Raw genomic sequence first — 15,154 nt, forward strand, 5'->3', positions numbered from 1 at the left:
GGTGGCCATCAGGCAATCTGAGCCTGCCAGCTGGGGAAAAGGACCAAAAGGTGGTCAGTGTGCCTCACAGTGACTGGTCCAGTGGTCATTCTGGTTGTTCTGCTGGTAGGGTCAATTTGCATGTTACCCTTTTATTATATAGGATTGTGTTATTTTCCATACAAACAACTCTAAACCTACTTTTGCCCCACCCTGTATAAGTCTTGTTGGAGTTTTCCCTGTAGGAGGGGAAGTAACAGAATATCAGAGACTAGAGAGAGAGGCTTTTGAATGCCTCCTCAGACTTGATCCTGCAGGGTATGGGACACCCCTAAAGAATTTTAAGTAAGGAGGTATTAGGGCCAGCTTTACAGTTCAGATCAAGACCTGGCAAGTGGAGAGCAAGACCACTGGTTCTGATGTGAGATCATGGGGAAGGCCTGACAGGGGTAGGTGAGCAAGGAGAAGGGCCAGGTTGCGAAGAGGTGATTGGGACTATCCTGAATCCAGGGACTTCAGGTGTCTTCTGGCTTGAAGGCCTGGCACCCCTGAGAGCTGATGGTCCAATTAAACAGGACACATGAGAGAAAACGATTGAGGAAAAGGTCTGCAGAGTTTGTGGCACCAGATGGCTATAAATGATCATTTTTATTGAGGTTTAATTGACATATAACATTATATTCGTTTCAGATGTACAACATACTGATTTAATCTTTGTATGTATTATGAAATGATCACCACAATAGAAAGTCTAGTTAACATTCGTCATTATACAATTACAAAAAAAGTTTTTTTCTGGTAATCAGGACTTTTAAGATCTACTCTCTTAGCAACTATCAAATATGCAATATAGTATTATTAGCTATAAACAACATGCTGTGTATTACATCACACTCTATCCACTGAGCCAAACCGGTTTCGGCTACATCCCACAAATCACCGATAACTGGAATTTTGTATCTTTTTACTCCCCTTCACCCATTTCACTACCAACCCCCCTCCCACCTTGGTAACCACTAATATGTTTTTTGTATCTATGAGTTTGGATTTGCTTGGTTTTTTTTATAAATTCCACATATATGTGAGATTATATGGTATTTGTATTTCTCTGACTTATTTCACTTAGCATATATCTTCAAGTTCCATGTTGTTGCAAATGAACAAAACTTCATTATTTTTTATGGCTGAGTAATATTCATATATATGTATATATATATGAATTTCTTCTTTATACAATTGTCTATCTGTGAACACTAAAATTGTTTTCATATCTTGGCTATTGTAAATAATGTTGCAATGAACATGGGGGTGCAGATATCTTTTCAAATTAGAGTTTTTGTTTTGTTTGGATAAATACTCAGAAGTGGAACTGCTGGATCATATGGTAGTTCTATTTTTAAATTTTTGAGGAGCCTCCATACTGTTTTTTATAGTCACTGTACCAATTTACATTCCCACCAACAGTGCACTAGGGTTCCCTTTTCTTCACATCTTTGCCAACACTTGTCTTTTTCATAATACCATTCTGATAGGTGTGAGGTAATATCTCATCATGGTTTTGATTTGCATTTCCCTGATGATTAGTGATGTTGAGCACTTTTTCATGTACCTCTTGGCCATTTGTATCTTCTTTGGAAAAATGTCTACTCAGATCTTCTGCCTATTTTTTAAAATATATTTTTATTGATTTCAGAGAGGAAGGGAGAGGGAGAGAGAGATAGAAGCATCAATGATGAGAGAGAATCATTGCTTGGCTGCTTCTTGCACACCCCCTACTGGGGATTGAGCCTGCAACCTGGGCATGTGCCCTGTTGGGAATCGGACTGTGAATTTATGGTTCATAGGTCGACACTCAACCACTAAGCCACGCTGGCTGGGCTCTTCTGCCTATTTTTTTAATCAGGTTGTTTGTTTTCTTGCTATTGAATTGTGTGAGTTCTTTATATGTTTTGGATATCAGCCCCATATCAGCTATATGACTTGCAAATAATTTCTCCTATTCAGTTTCTTTTTCATTCTGTTGATGGTTTAGTTTGCTGTGCAGAACTTTTTATTTTGATGTAGTTCCACTTGTTTATTTTATTTTATTATTATTTTTTTTAATCCTCACCCAAGGATATTTTTCCATTGACGTAGAGAGAGTGGAAGAGGGAGGGAAAGACAGAGAAAAATATCTATGTGAGAGAAACACATCGATTGGTTGCCTCCTGCAGGCCCGGGCTGGGGAGGAGCCTGCAACCGAGGTACCTGCCCTTGACTGGAATCGAACCCAGACCCTTTGGTCTGCAGTCCGACGCTCTAGCCACTGAGCCAAACCGGCTAGGGTCCACTTACTTATTTTTGCTTTTGTTACGTTGGTCTAATAAGCAGGACACATGAGGAAAAACTGGTTGAGGTGAAGACCTGTTTGAGTTTGAGGCACCGGAGGGCCTAAATGCTAACTGTTACCTGCATCTGCTTCCTCAGAGGGCCTGTTACACCTGAAGATTCCTAGGCTCTGGCCCCACTGATTCAGAAACAGTGGGTCTAGGATGGAGCCCAGGAATCTGCATATGTACAAAGCGGCCCTCCCACTCTGAAGCAGGTGGACTCCATACCTACTCTCCAGGGGCTGGAGCAGGAGGCAGGACAGCCACTCTCTCATCTGGACAAAATTCAGGTAAAGCTGACATCTAGGATAAGACTCTGAATGTGGTGGGAACCAAGGTAACTTGTGTTTCCACTGGTGCCGCGGAAGAATTGCAATAGAATGGCTCTGGTCACCAGGTGTAACTCCTGGTCAACTGTCCAAGAAGCCACAGAAATAAGGGTGGAGCCAAGACTGGAGCGTGCGTCTGACTTTTAACTTGTACCCTCTCCTAGGGTGTGGGTTGGGGCAGGATGGGGATTCATGGAGGCTGCGGTGAACAGGAGAACAAGTTCTGTGTAAAGAGAGCAGCTTCCGCTGCATGCATGGCGTCTCACCAATGCTCCATGTGGTCAGATCTATTTTTTTTTTTAAATCCTCACCCAAGGATATATTTTATTGATTGAGAGAGAGAGAGAGAGAGAGAGAGAGAGAGAAAGAAAGAGAGATTCATGTGAGAAGCATTGATCAGTTGCCTTCCATATAGGCCCCGGGAATTGAGCCTGCAACCTTTTGGTGTACAGGATTGTTCTCCAACCAACTGAGCACCAGCCAGGGCTAGTCAGACCCATTCTTATTTCCATGTCCCAGATGAGAAAACTGAAGTCCAGAGAGAATTAGCAAATTGCTCGGGGTCCTGTGGCCAGGGGGTAGGGGAACGAGGACTAGAACCCAGGTCTCTGGACACTCCTAATCCTAGCATTGCTCTGCTATGGGAAAAGTCACTTCACCTCCTAATCGTAAATGATCTTCCAAGCAAGGAAGGGGCAGTACAAGTTTTCTTAGTCCCATCCCTTTCAGAAGGTATCTAAGTCCTTACAGCGTGTGTTTTCAAAAGAAAACTCTCCCCAGGCCAGAGGACCTGGGATTTAGAGCCTCATGTTGTAGGGTCCCAGACAAGAGCACTCTAAGAATCTCACAGCGATGCCACATGCCTCAGCTTTATCCAAGCAACAGAAGGAGGCGGTGGAGATGGCGGCAGCGGTGGCTGCGGCAGCAGCAAATCTGTCCCCAGCGCACGCCAGCACTGTTTTGCTGTGATGAAATACACATGGCATATGGCTGCAAAGTTACTATCTTGAGAACAGAGAGGGATTCTTCATGTGCCAGATTTTACTTCCTTTCTGCAATGAGCTTGTAGTAAACAGAGGTTGTTTGATCTTGTTAAGATCCCATGGATGGAAAGTCCTCTACACTTTTAAAGTAAAACTATTGACTTACAGTTTCAGTCTATCAATGGTGCAAATGTTTTTTCAAACATGAAAGCTCTCCCGAGCTCCCTTCCTCCCTCCATAGGCCAAGACAGAAGAGGCACTGCCACCACCAGGAGACCAACTCCATTCCAGTCACAGGCCACCCCTGTGATGAGACCTCCTTGTGTCCTGCGGCTGCCAGCCCTTGGCAAAGGGGGCGGGGAAGAGGAGAGGCTTACTGAGCTGGGAGGCCATGGGTGGCAGAGGCCAGGAAGGGCCAGGAAGCTAGGAGAATGTGACTTTTAGGAGGAGAATTATTTTGAAGCATGTCTTGTGCGCTGACGGTATAATGATCATTATTAGGACCTCAGATGTAACACAGAGGCCGCCCTGAAGTTAAATTTTCCCTTTCAGATAAGCATGGCCTGTCAACCCAGCAAAGGGTGGTCCTCTGCCGACCTCTCCCACAGAAGGGGGTTGGAATGCTCCAGCTGCTCCCTCGCTGGCGGTTACCTTTCATTAAGGACTTGGCTTTTTTGGTAAACAAGGGCACCACTTTTCTGCCTTAGCCTTATAAAACCAACCTAAGAAATAAATACTTTATGCAAAGGCCACAGCTCTATTTGCAGGGTTTTTTTGGCCCATATTTAGTTTCCGGGTTGCTATTTGGAATCCTACCTGCCCAGGGCCCCTCCTGGGCAAGTGTGGCCTCCAAGAGAGGGACAGACCTGTGGCCTGAATTATGCCCAGTTGGATTATTTTTGGCTTTCACAGTGTTTTTGGTTTTCACATCAAAATCCTGTTTGCTGGCTTCTCTTGAAAAATCAAAAAACTTGGCCACACTGGGCCACATTCCCCTTTGACAAGTGGCTGGAGCTGAATAACTGTGGCTCCCTTTGCACAGTTTGTTCTCCAGTTTGCCATAGTCCCCACCCCTCCGCAGAACCCCCTCCCCCATCCACACCCTAAGAGAGGGTACAAGTTAGAAGGCAGGTATGGAGGCATGAGTTTCAGTCGTGATTCCACCACTTATTTCCTGTGGCTCTTGAACAGGTGTCTGCATCTCTCTGAAACCTGTTTCTAATCCCCAGGAGGAAGAGGATAATGAGGCGGAGCGCCCGGGAAAGCGCGCCTAGAGGAAGCACTCACTGAGAATTTGCCCTGCATGTTTATTGACATATTATTTTCTGTCAACGGCAGAGGAGACTTGAAGATGGTATACAGATAGACACACCTACTGGGATGCAAGCTTCGTGTAAGCAAGGATTTTTAAAAATCTGTTTTGCTTATTCTTACACCCTCAGAGCCTGGTACAGTCCCTGGCACATGGTAGGCACTTGGTAACTGTGTTGAATGAATACGTGAACTTAATGTTTTCCTGAATTCTTATTCTTCATATGTTATGTGCTAAATTATTGTTGGTTCATTTTATAAATACAAATGGACTTACAGGTTGTTTTTGATTTATGTGTTGATTTTTTTTTCTTATTCTTCCACACTTTCAAATGTGAGATATGGGGGAGAGGAATGGGGGGGGGCGCTAACCTCACCTCTGGCTTCAGGGGAGTCACCCCTAGCCAAGGTGTCATATCCCTTGGCTGCAGCCACACATTCAGAGAAAAGCAAGTTGCCCAAATCCAGTGCAAACACTAAGCTCCAATCTGGAGCTTTTCTTGGACTGTTGGGAAAAAGAAAGCTTTTGTCTGCTGGGATCTTTCACTGTGAGAATGTAATTCTGATACTCTCAGAGGGACTGCTTGAGAATGCAGGGAAGAGAGAGCTGCGAGATAGAGCAAGACTGGGATTTCCTGGTGCCAGTGTTTGAGTGCCTGGATCCCACTTAGCCTGAAGTCCAGATTCGCCTCTGGGTTTTTGGTGTCATGAGCCAATAAATTCTCCCTCTTTCTTAAACCAATTTGAATAGCATTTTAGTCACTAGCAATGGAGACATCCCCACTAGCAATTTGGAATTTGAAAGTATAGACCAGAAAAAGAGGCACAAAACTGTGAGAGCCATTGTTCAGGTGAAAATCAAGCCTTGAGCCATGGCCAGAAGCAAACTGATCACTTTGCCTCTTTCTCCTTTACATGAACCTCAAATTCCATTAGAATCCAGCAGAGTAGTGAGCTAGGAAACACTAGAAGTGTAATCCTTTCTTTGATACCTGACATGGAAAAGGAGTCCAGTCATTCTTTTCTGGTTTTTGTGCATGTACTGACCAGTCACTGGCTTTCCTTTGACACGTGTTTGTTGTTGTTGCTGTTAGAGTGGGGGGTGCAGGGGAAGACATCAAAACAAGCCACGTCTTACTGGACTTCTCGAGTATTTGACACAGAGGAATCCTACAAGTGCTCATTGAGCCTGTGGGCTCCAAAAAGATGTTCAGCTTATGCAGCATTTAGAGGTGTTCATTGAATAGGGTTATTGAGCACCGCCGCAAGCCAGGCTCTGACTCTGCACATGTATGAGTGAGTGCAGCAGGCTTCTCCTTTTCAGGAGGGGTTGTTTCTACTCCGTTGTCAGCCCTTCTTCACCCGTTGGGACCACACCTTTGCTGTGGCCCTCCTTTCCCATCTGACCAGCCTGAATTCTGCTACCAAAGACTTTTTCACAAAATATTGCATCCCGTTTCCCACTTCGGGGAGCTTTAGTGGTCCCTATAGTTTTCATATTGAATCTATCCTCTTCTTCCCAGCCCTTAATAAAACTACTACCATGAATAAAAGCCAACAGTTTGGAGCACTTACTAGGTGCCAGGCAACATGCTTAGTTTGCATAGTCATTATCTCTGTTAATCCTCCGAATGATACTATAAAGCAGAAATCCAGCTGGAGGTCCCCTCCTCACATCTGCCAGACATCCCAGGTCTGGCTGCCTCTGCCCTGCTCCCACCTTCTTCCTGACCACCAATCTCTGCCCCTGGGGCCCTGGACTCATAGTTTCAATCTCTTCTCCCCTATTAGTACAACTCTTTCTGGCTGGAGCCATGATTCTTCTCTGCCTTTTACAACTGTCTTCCCCCACTCCCTATACACTAGTTTCTATATATATATATACATATATATATATATAATTGATTTCAGAGAAGAAGGTAAAGGGGGGAGGGAGAGAGAGAGAGAGAGAGAGAGAGAGAGAGAGAGAGAGAGAGAAACATCAATGATGAGAGACAATCATTGATTGGCTGCCTCCTGCACGCCCCCTAATGGGGATCAAGCCCACAGCCTGGGCATGTGCCCTTGACCGGAATCGAACCTGGGACCTTTCAGTCTGCAGGCTGACGTTCTATGCACTGAGCCAAACCAGCTAGGGCCACTAGTTTCATTTTAAAATAAATGTATAACAGTAAAAAAAGTGTCACTTAAATAAAACTATTAAGTAAATAATAAACAGGACAGGTGGTACTTGGATATGAGACACACTTTCCATAAACTCGTGGTCTTCAATGACCATGCTTCAATCATCCTGGCATCGCCCATTGCCAGACACCAGAAGTTTCTCACTAGAAGTTCATTATAAATAACTTTTTGGTCTAAAATCCCATAGTCTGGGAGGGAAGGACAACATACATGAAACCTCCATAGTGGTGCAGGGTGTAGAAGAGTAAAATATAAAAGAAACTCAGGAAAAAGAGATGAGATACGCAGTGGCTCTCTAGCTGGGACCTCTCTATGGGGTGTCAGAATTTTATTTTGAGGCTGATGGTTTATGTCCAGAGACTGGAAAGTCAGAGAGTAATATTCCATTGCATATATGTACCACTTCTTCATCCAATCGCCTCCCCATGGACACTTAGGTTTTTTCCATATCCTGGCTATAGTAAAGAATGCTGCAAAGAATACAGTGGTGCCGATATCTTTTCAAATTCGTGTAGAGGGGTAGGCATGGGATAATAGCAAGCAAGGGGAGGAATTTGAAGGCAAAACATCTCCACAAGGACTTGCAGGCTCGTCTTAGGCTTTGCTCTGGGCGTGTTTCAGGATTTCTTTTTTTTTTTAAATATATTTTTATCGCAAGCCAGGTACATGCCCCTGACCGGAATCGAACCTGAGACCCTTCAGTCCGCAGGCCGAGGCTCTATCCACTGAGCCAAACCGGTTTCGGCAGGATTTCTTTTCTGTTGAGTATAGGAGGAGGAGGCGGCCTTCAGGACAGGAGGCCTGGGCTCCAGCCCCTCTCCTCCCCTCTCCTGAATGAATGAAGTCTGATTACATTCTCCCGCAAAGGCTGCGCTGTTTGCTGCGAGGGGGAAATGTTGCCAGACAGCACTATCCATCCAGGTGTCAGCCGCAGCCCCGTCCTCCCAGGTGCAGCTCGGGGAGTAAGCTCCGGAGCCCAGTTGGGTCTAACTCTCAACCGAAGAATATTCGAAGGGGAGCAGCCCCCAGCTAACCTTGTGTGGCACGCACTGGGCCAGGGACTCAGGACATAGGCCCTGCCTTCCAGGCACGCGCTCGAGCGGAGAGGGAGGTCGTTTGGAGCCTCAGAGAACCGACCCAACCTGAGGGGAGAGCCTGTTGGCGCCCGGGCATCCGGCCCAGCTGCGAGGCCAGAGCCGGAACCCAGTCCCCCAGGCGCCGGCGACCGCGCCGCATCCCCTCGGCCGGAGGGCCCCCGGCGGGGCGGGGCGGGGCGGGGCGGGGCCCGCGCTGTGACGCCGCCCCCCGCGCGTTGCCAGGGTGATCAGGTGACTCGCCGCTCGCGGCTGTTGGGACCGCGGTGACGTCAGGCGCGCCGCTGCCACTCACTCCGCGGCTGGTGCGGCGCTATTTGTGCGGTCTCGCCTGGTCCCGTCCGCTCCGTCCCAACCGGTGCCCGGTCCACTCGAGAAGAGGTGAGGCTCGGCGGCCCGGGCCGGCCAAGCTGGGACCAGAGAGGGGGTGAGGCGCGGGCAGGACCCTTCCTGGGTTGTGCGCGTCCCCAAGCTCCCCGGGGCTCCCCGAGAGCGGCGGGCACCGGAGCGGGATGGGCCGGCTACGGCGGGGACGCGCGAAGCCCCCGGAGAGGGGTGGGGGTCCCGGCGAGCCTACCCGATGCCCACCCGTGTCTCCCCGCCACACACAGCCCCCCTCACCCCTCGGCTGTTCCTCGGGTTCCCGGTCGCCGCGCAGCTCGCGGAGGCTGGGGGCCGGGGGAGCGGAAATCCGCCGCCCCGGGGGGGCCTCTGGGCGGTGGACTAAGGGGCTCTGCGTTTCAGTGGCCTCGCAGCTCCGGGAATCGGCGGGCTCGCAGCCAGACTCGCCACACCCCGTCCTGGTGGACGTCTGCGGGCGGCTTCTGCATCTCTTTGCCTGGGGCTGCGGTTTCTGGGGCGCTGCGGGGGGGCCTACTCGGTGCTCTGAGCCGGGGCTGCGGGGGGCCGCGGGCCGCTCCGGAGCCCCGCGGGTGGAGCAGCGCGGAGGGCGTGCAGACCGCGAGCTGCGGCGGGAGGAACCCTGACCGCTGAGAGCGGTGGATGGGGTTCTCGTAGACCTGTTGGGGGTGAAACCTGAGCGGAGTCCGGCGCAGCGGCGACTGTGCTCCCAGCCGGCGTGGGGAATTGGAGAGTGGAGGGCGGGAGGAAGGAGGCCTCCGGAGACGCTGGAGGAAAGGAAAGAAGGTCCTGTGCCTGACTGCACTGAGCACCAGGGCCGTGTGTGGGGGGAAAGTTTGGAGAATTAGGTTAGTGCCGGTTAGGAAGCCTTAGTGCCCAGCTGGCTATTGCGTGCCAGGGGAGTCACTGAAGCCTCGACTGCATGGAGGTAGGAGGATCGCAGGACTGGGGAGACAGGCGCTGGGGAGACAGGCGCTGGGGAGACAGGCGCTGGGGAGACAGATGCTGGGGAGACAGGCGCTGGGGAGACAGGCGCTGGGGAGGCTGTTGTGACAACCTGGCAAAGAGGTGGCAACACTTGGAACTCGGGTGTGATGGGATTCTGTGAACCCTGTTTATGAAATATTTATAACAGACAGGTGCATACACCCCAGCCATGGTTCGCAGATTAAACCCAAAATTCCTTCTTAGGAGAGGAAGCGCCCACTGCAGCTCATTTGATCTCATTTGGCCAGGTTTAATGGCTGCCTGAGAACTTTGCGCCCCTGTCCAGGGTGGGGCAAAGGTAGGTTTACAGTTGTCAGCACGCGAAACACAGTTTATTCTTGTATTTTTTTTTTATTGTTGTGTTTTCCATACGAACAACTGTAAACCTACTTTTGCCCCACCCTGTATAGGTGCGGTGGGTGGCTGGATTGTCGGCCGCGCTTGTTCTTCAGAGGTTCCACACTCCTACAAAAACCCCCTCAGGGGGAATTCGGAACCCCAGGTGACTGGGAGGAGATTGAATGGGGGAAGTTATTAAGGGATAATCAGTGCCCCAAACATGAATATGGGCATCGGGGAAGCTGAAAGGAGTCCCCTGCTCTTTGTTAATTGTAGAACAGAGTTCCTCTTTTCTACCTGTACCCCTCAGCTTGCGGGCTTCCCAGCGTCAGACTGCTTAAGTGTTAATTGGCCATTTTGTCTTAACTTCCTGAGAAACAGGGGAAAATATTTTGATTACTGAAGGGGAATGATTTGGTGATTTAAGGTTGTTCCCAGCTCTGGAATTCACTGATTCTGTGACTCAAAAAATGCACTGATGTCCATTTTATGTTGAACCTTAGGAACTTCTGTTTTCTGGGAGGTGAAAAGGCTGAATCTTCCCACCAATTTGTTTTGTATTTGTTTAACTCCAGAAAACAGAATTGGACCTCCAGGGATCTCATGCAGTAAACGGTAGTGTAGGCCCTAAACTTTAGGGAATTTTGTTGAGAACTTGGCCAAGGTGGCCGCAGCTGGTTTGTGTATAAACTTAGAAACCTGCCCAGCACTCGAGGGAGGGCAAATCCGGAGCGGTGGCACCTGGGAAGAGTGAACTTCGCAAAAGAAATCTTAAGACAGGTCACCTGAACAATGTGTTTACCATCTATTACTACCTACCCGATGAGTCTGCGTCCTCCCCTTGTTATAATAATGGTTTTAAAGGGGCTTTGCAGGGGCTTCAGTATTAAGAATACTGGATATTAGATTTTTTAAAAAATTGTTAACCATTTTCTAAATCTCTTTGGAAATATTTGAACCGGCCAACTAATCCTGCTTCCTTTGGAAAGAAACAGTCCACCCCCCCACTCCCCACACTCCCCCAAACACTGTAACTGTGTGCTGCCAAGGTCGCTAAGTAGGTCAAAAGTTTGGGGGAATTTTCCGCTTCTTTCACCCCTGCCACCTCCACAAGTTTGCCCAGTGGTAGAGAAGTTAAGACTTCATGTCAGGAAAAAAAAAGAATTAGTGTGTTTCCCCTAAACAGGGCTCCCTGGGACTGGGTGTTCTGTTGAGAAAGTGAAATGCCCTCCCTTAAGGGGAACTAGGCCCAGGTGAGAGGCAGGACTAGGATAGGCCAGAGACCTTCCGAGGAGCAATCTGGGCCTGCACCTTTGTCACCCAAGGCCTTGGGCAGGGCCCTCCTCTCTTGGCACTGAAACATTCTTCCTCGACCTTGAAACAGGGTCAGTCCTCCCTTCACAGAGGTACTACAGAGAATTAATGAGAGGCTTGTATGAAGTTTGAGCTCATCCAAAGCAAATATTTTAATTCTTGGATGAATGGTAAATTTTGAGATGTAGTGAAATAAAGAAAGAGGTGGATATTATAAATTTTTGTAAAAGCCTCCTTCAGACCCTAAGGCTTTTTTGTTGTTGTTTTTCTGGGAGTATTTGGGCTTGGTTTATCATCGTGCCTATAATCAAGACCTGCAGGCCTGCGGGTAAGTGCTGTTTGTATTTCACATGTGAACCAGTCCAGGTTTCCCCCCACTCTTTCCCCCTCTTTTAGAATGCCTAGAGTAAATCAGTAGCCTAGCAGGTATGGGGCTTTGGACCCCACACCCTTTCAGCCCTAAAGGAGTTTGTTATTAAGCTCATCAGAGACAGAAGTAGGTAATGAAGCTCACGAAATGAAGTGAGTAAAATAGCCATTTCTTTAAAATCCCCTATCCTATTTCAGTCCACCAATCCTACTGCTCAAATAGAGATTCAAGTGCTTGCTGGTGTTCCCAGAAACTGTACAGAATGTTATATTCATCTCTTAGACTTTTGGCATTTGTTGGCAAGTATAGTTCTCACTTGAGTGAAATTCTGACAGGAGAGGGAGAGGCTGCTTGTTTTTCTCAGACTGAGCACAGGCCTTCATGCTCCCCACGCGGGGCCAACGCTACTAATTGGCTTGGCTATAGAATGGGAGTCAGCAATTAAAAAACAGCAGTATGGAAGCAAGGGGATTGAGCATGAGTTGATTCTCCAGCCTCTAGCCAAAAAAGGTTTACAATGCTTTGGGCACTATATACAAAGGGCTCTTCAGAAGGAAGTGAGCTTGGAATGACTTCTTTTTTGTAGTTTTTAGGAGACATGGAATATTTGTACTGATTTAGGCCTCAAGCAAAGGAGGCAAATGGTTTGAATACAGTCTCTGTGGCCAACAAGCCTATGGTATGACTCTGCAGAAAACAAGGGATGATATATATTTTTCTGAACCCTTTCAATTAGTGGTTTAAGGGAGTGTTGGTAGTTATGGTGAGAGGAGAGTTTGATTTACCTGCATTTACTCATTGGGGAGTAATGCCTTATTCACAGGTGCCTATCATTAGTTCTCCGATGATTTATGCTAAAGAATTGTTAGTTAGTCCCAAGAGAACTGACCCAGAAAACACATCATTACTGCAAATTATCTGACCACGTGGCCAGTGTTCAAAGAGACAGGGATGGGGAACAATGGCACCGCAAAGGTTTGGGGGGAGAAGAATTCCTGGGAAGTGGTACTAGACTTCTGCCACATTAAATTTCCAGTGCGGTCCACAGTACTTTATCAGGCAGTTTCCAGTGTCAGGACCGTGGGCAGGATCATTTGGGGAGAATAAATACTGCCTTCAGACAAAGATATGATTCACTAAGTGAATTTTCCCCCCCAGAGGTTAGTAGGCAGGTGGTAGGGCTGGTTTGGCCCCTTAAATCCCCTCTCCTGAAACTCCATGTGGCTCTGATACTGGGAAGACAGCAGAGTGAAAAATCTAAGTGTTAAAAAGAAATACGTGCAGTCAGTGTGAAACCACTGGTGTTTTTATATGAAATTTGCCTGGAGGCCTAAGTGGTGGTCAGACTGTATGCTATATTAAATTCTAGTCCTTTCATCAGGGGAGTGACTTCTCTGGTGCTGTGGTATATTGTTCTTTCTGTGTGAGTATGCTCTTGGAAAACTCAGGTTTTAGTTCAGGGTGGATGCAGTAATTTATTTCAGTTCATCAATACCCCATACTTTGAGCCCCTTGTTTTCCACATATACTGTAGCTCTTTGTGGGTAGTACTAATGACAGAAATCTGAAGATATCATCTAGCATTTGTGTTTTCTAATTTTTGTTGTCCATAGTGTCTGCTCCTTTAAAAATTCTGTGAAAATTGAGAGAAGAAAGGAGGGGAGAGTGAGCTGCCCTGCATTTGTACATGATCTCTTAGGGTGCTGCACATGCTAGGCACCAGTGGTACTTGCTGGTGTAAAGTGAAATTCACTCTTGTCCATTAACAGCCATCCTGCAGGGCTGGCTGAGCTGCTGCTTCCTCCATGGGCCAGGAGGGCATGCTTTAATGGTGGCGCAAAGCCGGGGCTGGTTTGGTGTCCGTCAGGAACCACGAGTGCTTAAATTACCAGCACATTAAGCTGTAGGGGTCTCTTTCTAAGCCATCAAGATTTCAGTTCTCCCACAAAGCCTAGTCCGGGCTGGGGTATGGGGGACAGTGGGGCAGAGACAGTCTTTCAGGGGCTGTGCTGGTGGGGGACCTGGCCTGGGACGTGGCCATGTCAGGCTTGTTGGGACGGATGGGCCAGTCCTCTTTCTAATGTGTCCTCTAAACTTGGCAGGGGGCAGAGTTCATCCTTTTTCTCTCTCTCCCTGCTCTAACCTAGCCTTTCATTTCCCCAACTCACTTTCTGTGTTAGCAGCTTTCTTCCCTTTTCATTTCCCTTGTTCACTGCTGCTTTCTCCTTCAATCCTCCCTCTTGCTGGCCCTCATTTTCTCCCCATTGTCACTTTGAGGCCTGGCTATTTGAAGTTCCAGGGTTACAATGCTGCCCTGTATGTCCCAGTGACTAAGTGTAATTTAGAGGTCCGCAGCCTTTTTTTTCTGACGAGCCAACCTCACTTCCCTGCTGCTTTTAGACAGCCTTGGTGGGGTACTGTCCAGAGTCCCTGACCTGAGGCATTGGAGGAAGCTGGAGGTGCCTCTCCACTGGGGGCCCCAGCAGTGTGGCAAGGGGGCTGTGGTCAGGATTTGCTGGCATGGTCAGCTGTCAAGCAAGGGACTGAGGTCTACCCTCGGGAGTCCTTCCAGAAACTGAAGGCGAAGCAGAATTGGGAATCCTGTGTTCAGGCGGTCCCGTGGCTTCTGCACAGGACCATACGTGATAACAAAGACTGGAAAGGGGGCCTCTGGTTACGCTGGCCTGGAACCAATGGGACGATTTGCAGTTGTGGATCTTGCCCTGCAGCTGGGTTTTTCCAGGGGGCGACTGGGACAAACTGTTCTCAGTGGTAGTTGGATGGTTATTGGAAGCATCTAGAACAGGGGTGGGCAAACTTTTTGACTCGAGGGCCACAATGGGTTCTTAAACTAGACCGGAGGGCCGGAACAAAAGCATGGATGGAGTGTTTGTGTGAACTAATATAAATTCAAAGTAAACATGATTACATAAAAGGGTATGGTCTTTTTTTTTTTTTTTTTAGTTTTATTCATTTCAAACAGGCCGGATCTGGCCCTCGGGCAGTAGTTTGCCCACGGCTAATCTAGAAGCATGGCTTTCCTGCTCAGTGAGTTAAGAAATGAATTTTTTTCTCTTAAAAGCCATGTGGCAGACTTTACTAAAAAATTATTATAGGGGTTTTATTATTAAATATGTATAGAACTTCATTATTAAATATGTATAGAAATCTACACTAATAAAAGGCAAATATGCTAATTGACCATACCTTTGCTACACTAATCAGCCAATCAGAAGAGTATGCAAATTAACCCAACAAAGATGGCTGTTAAATTTGCATACTTCAGGCAGATCCCACTGCACCGCCCCACTGCGGCAGGCCAACCCCAGCACGGGATCCGGGCCTGCCGTGTGTGGCCCGGGGCGGGAGGGTGGGGGGCAGCGCGATCCCTAGCCACTGCCCGCCCCAGCGTGGGATCCGGGCCTGCCATCTGCAACCAGGGGAGATGGGGCAGGCACCGTGGGATTGGGCATGCCATCTGCCACCAGGGGAGTGGGCCTAAGCCAGCAGGTGGTTATCTCCCGAGGGGTCCCAG

The 15,154-nt window shown here is 48.1% G+C and overlaps 1 long non-coding RNA gene across 1 annotated transcript in view; it reads left to right on the forward strand.

Moving 5' to 3' along the window:
- Positions 1-8,490: 8,490 nt before the first annotated feature.
- Positions 8,491-15,154, forward strand: part of LOC132235752 (uncharacterized) — a 39,718-nt gene continuing 33,054 nt past the window's right edge. The window contains exon 1 of the long non-coding RNA XR_009453077.1: positions 8,491-8,676. This is a non-coding gene — a long non-coding RNA (uncharacterized LOC132235752). The remainder of the gene's footprint in view (positions 8,677-15,154) is intronic.

The sequence above is a fragment of the Myotis daubentonii genome, chromosome 5 (assembly GCF_963259705.1).
Source record: "Myotis daubentonii chromosome 5, mMyoDau2.1, whole genome shotgun sequence".
NCBI classification, from domain to species: Eukaryota; Metazoa; Chordata; class Mammalia; order Chiroptera; family Vespertilionidae; genus Myotis; species Myotis daubentonii.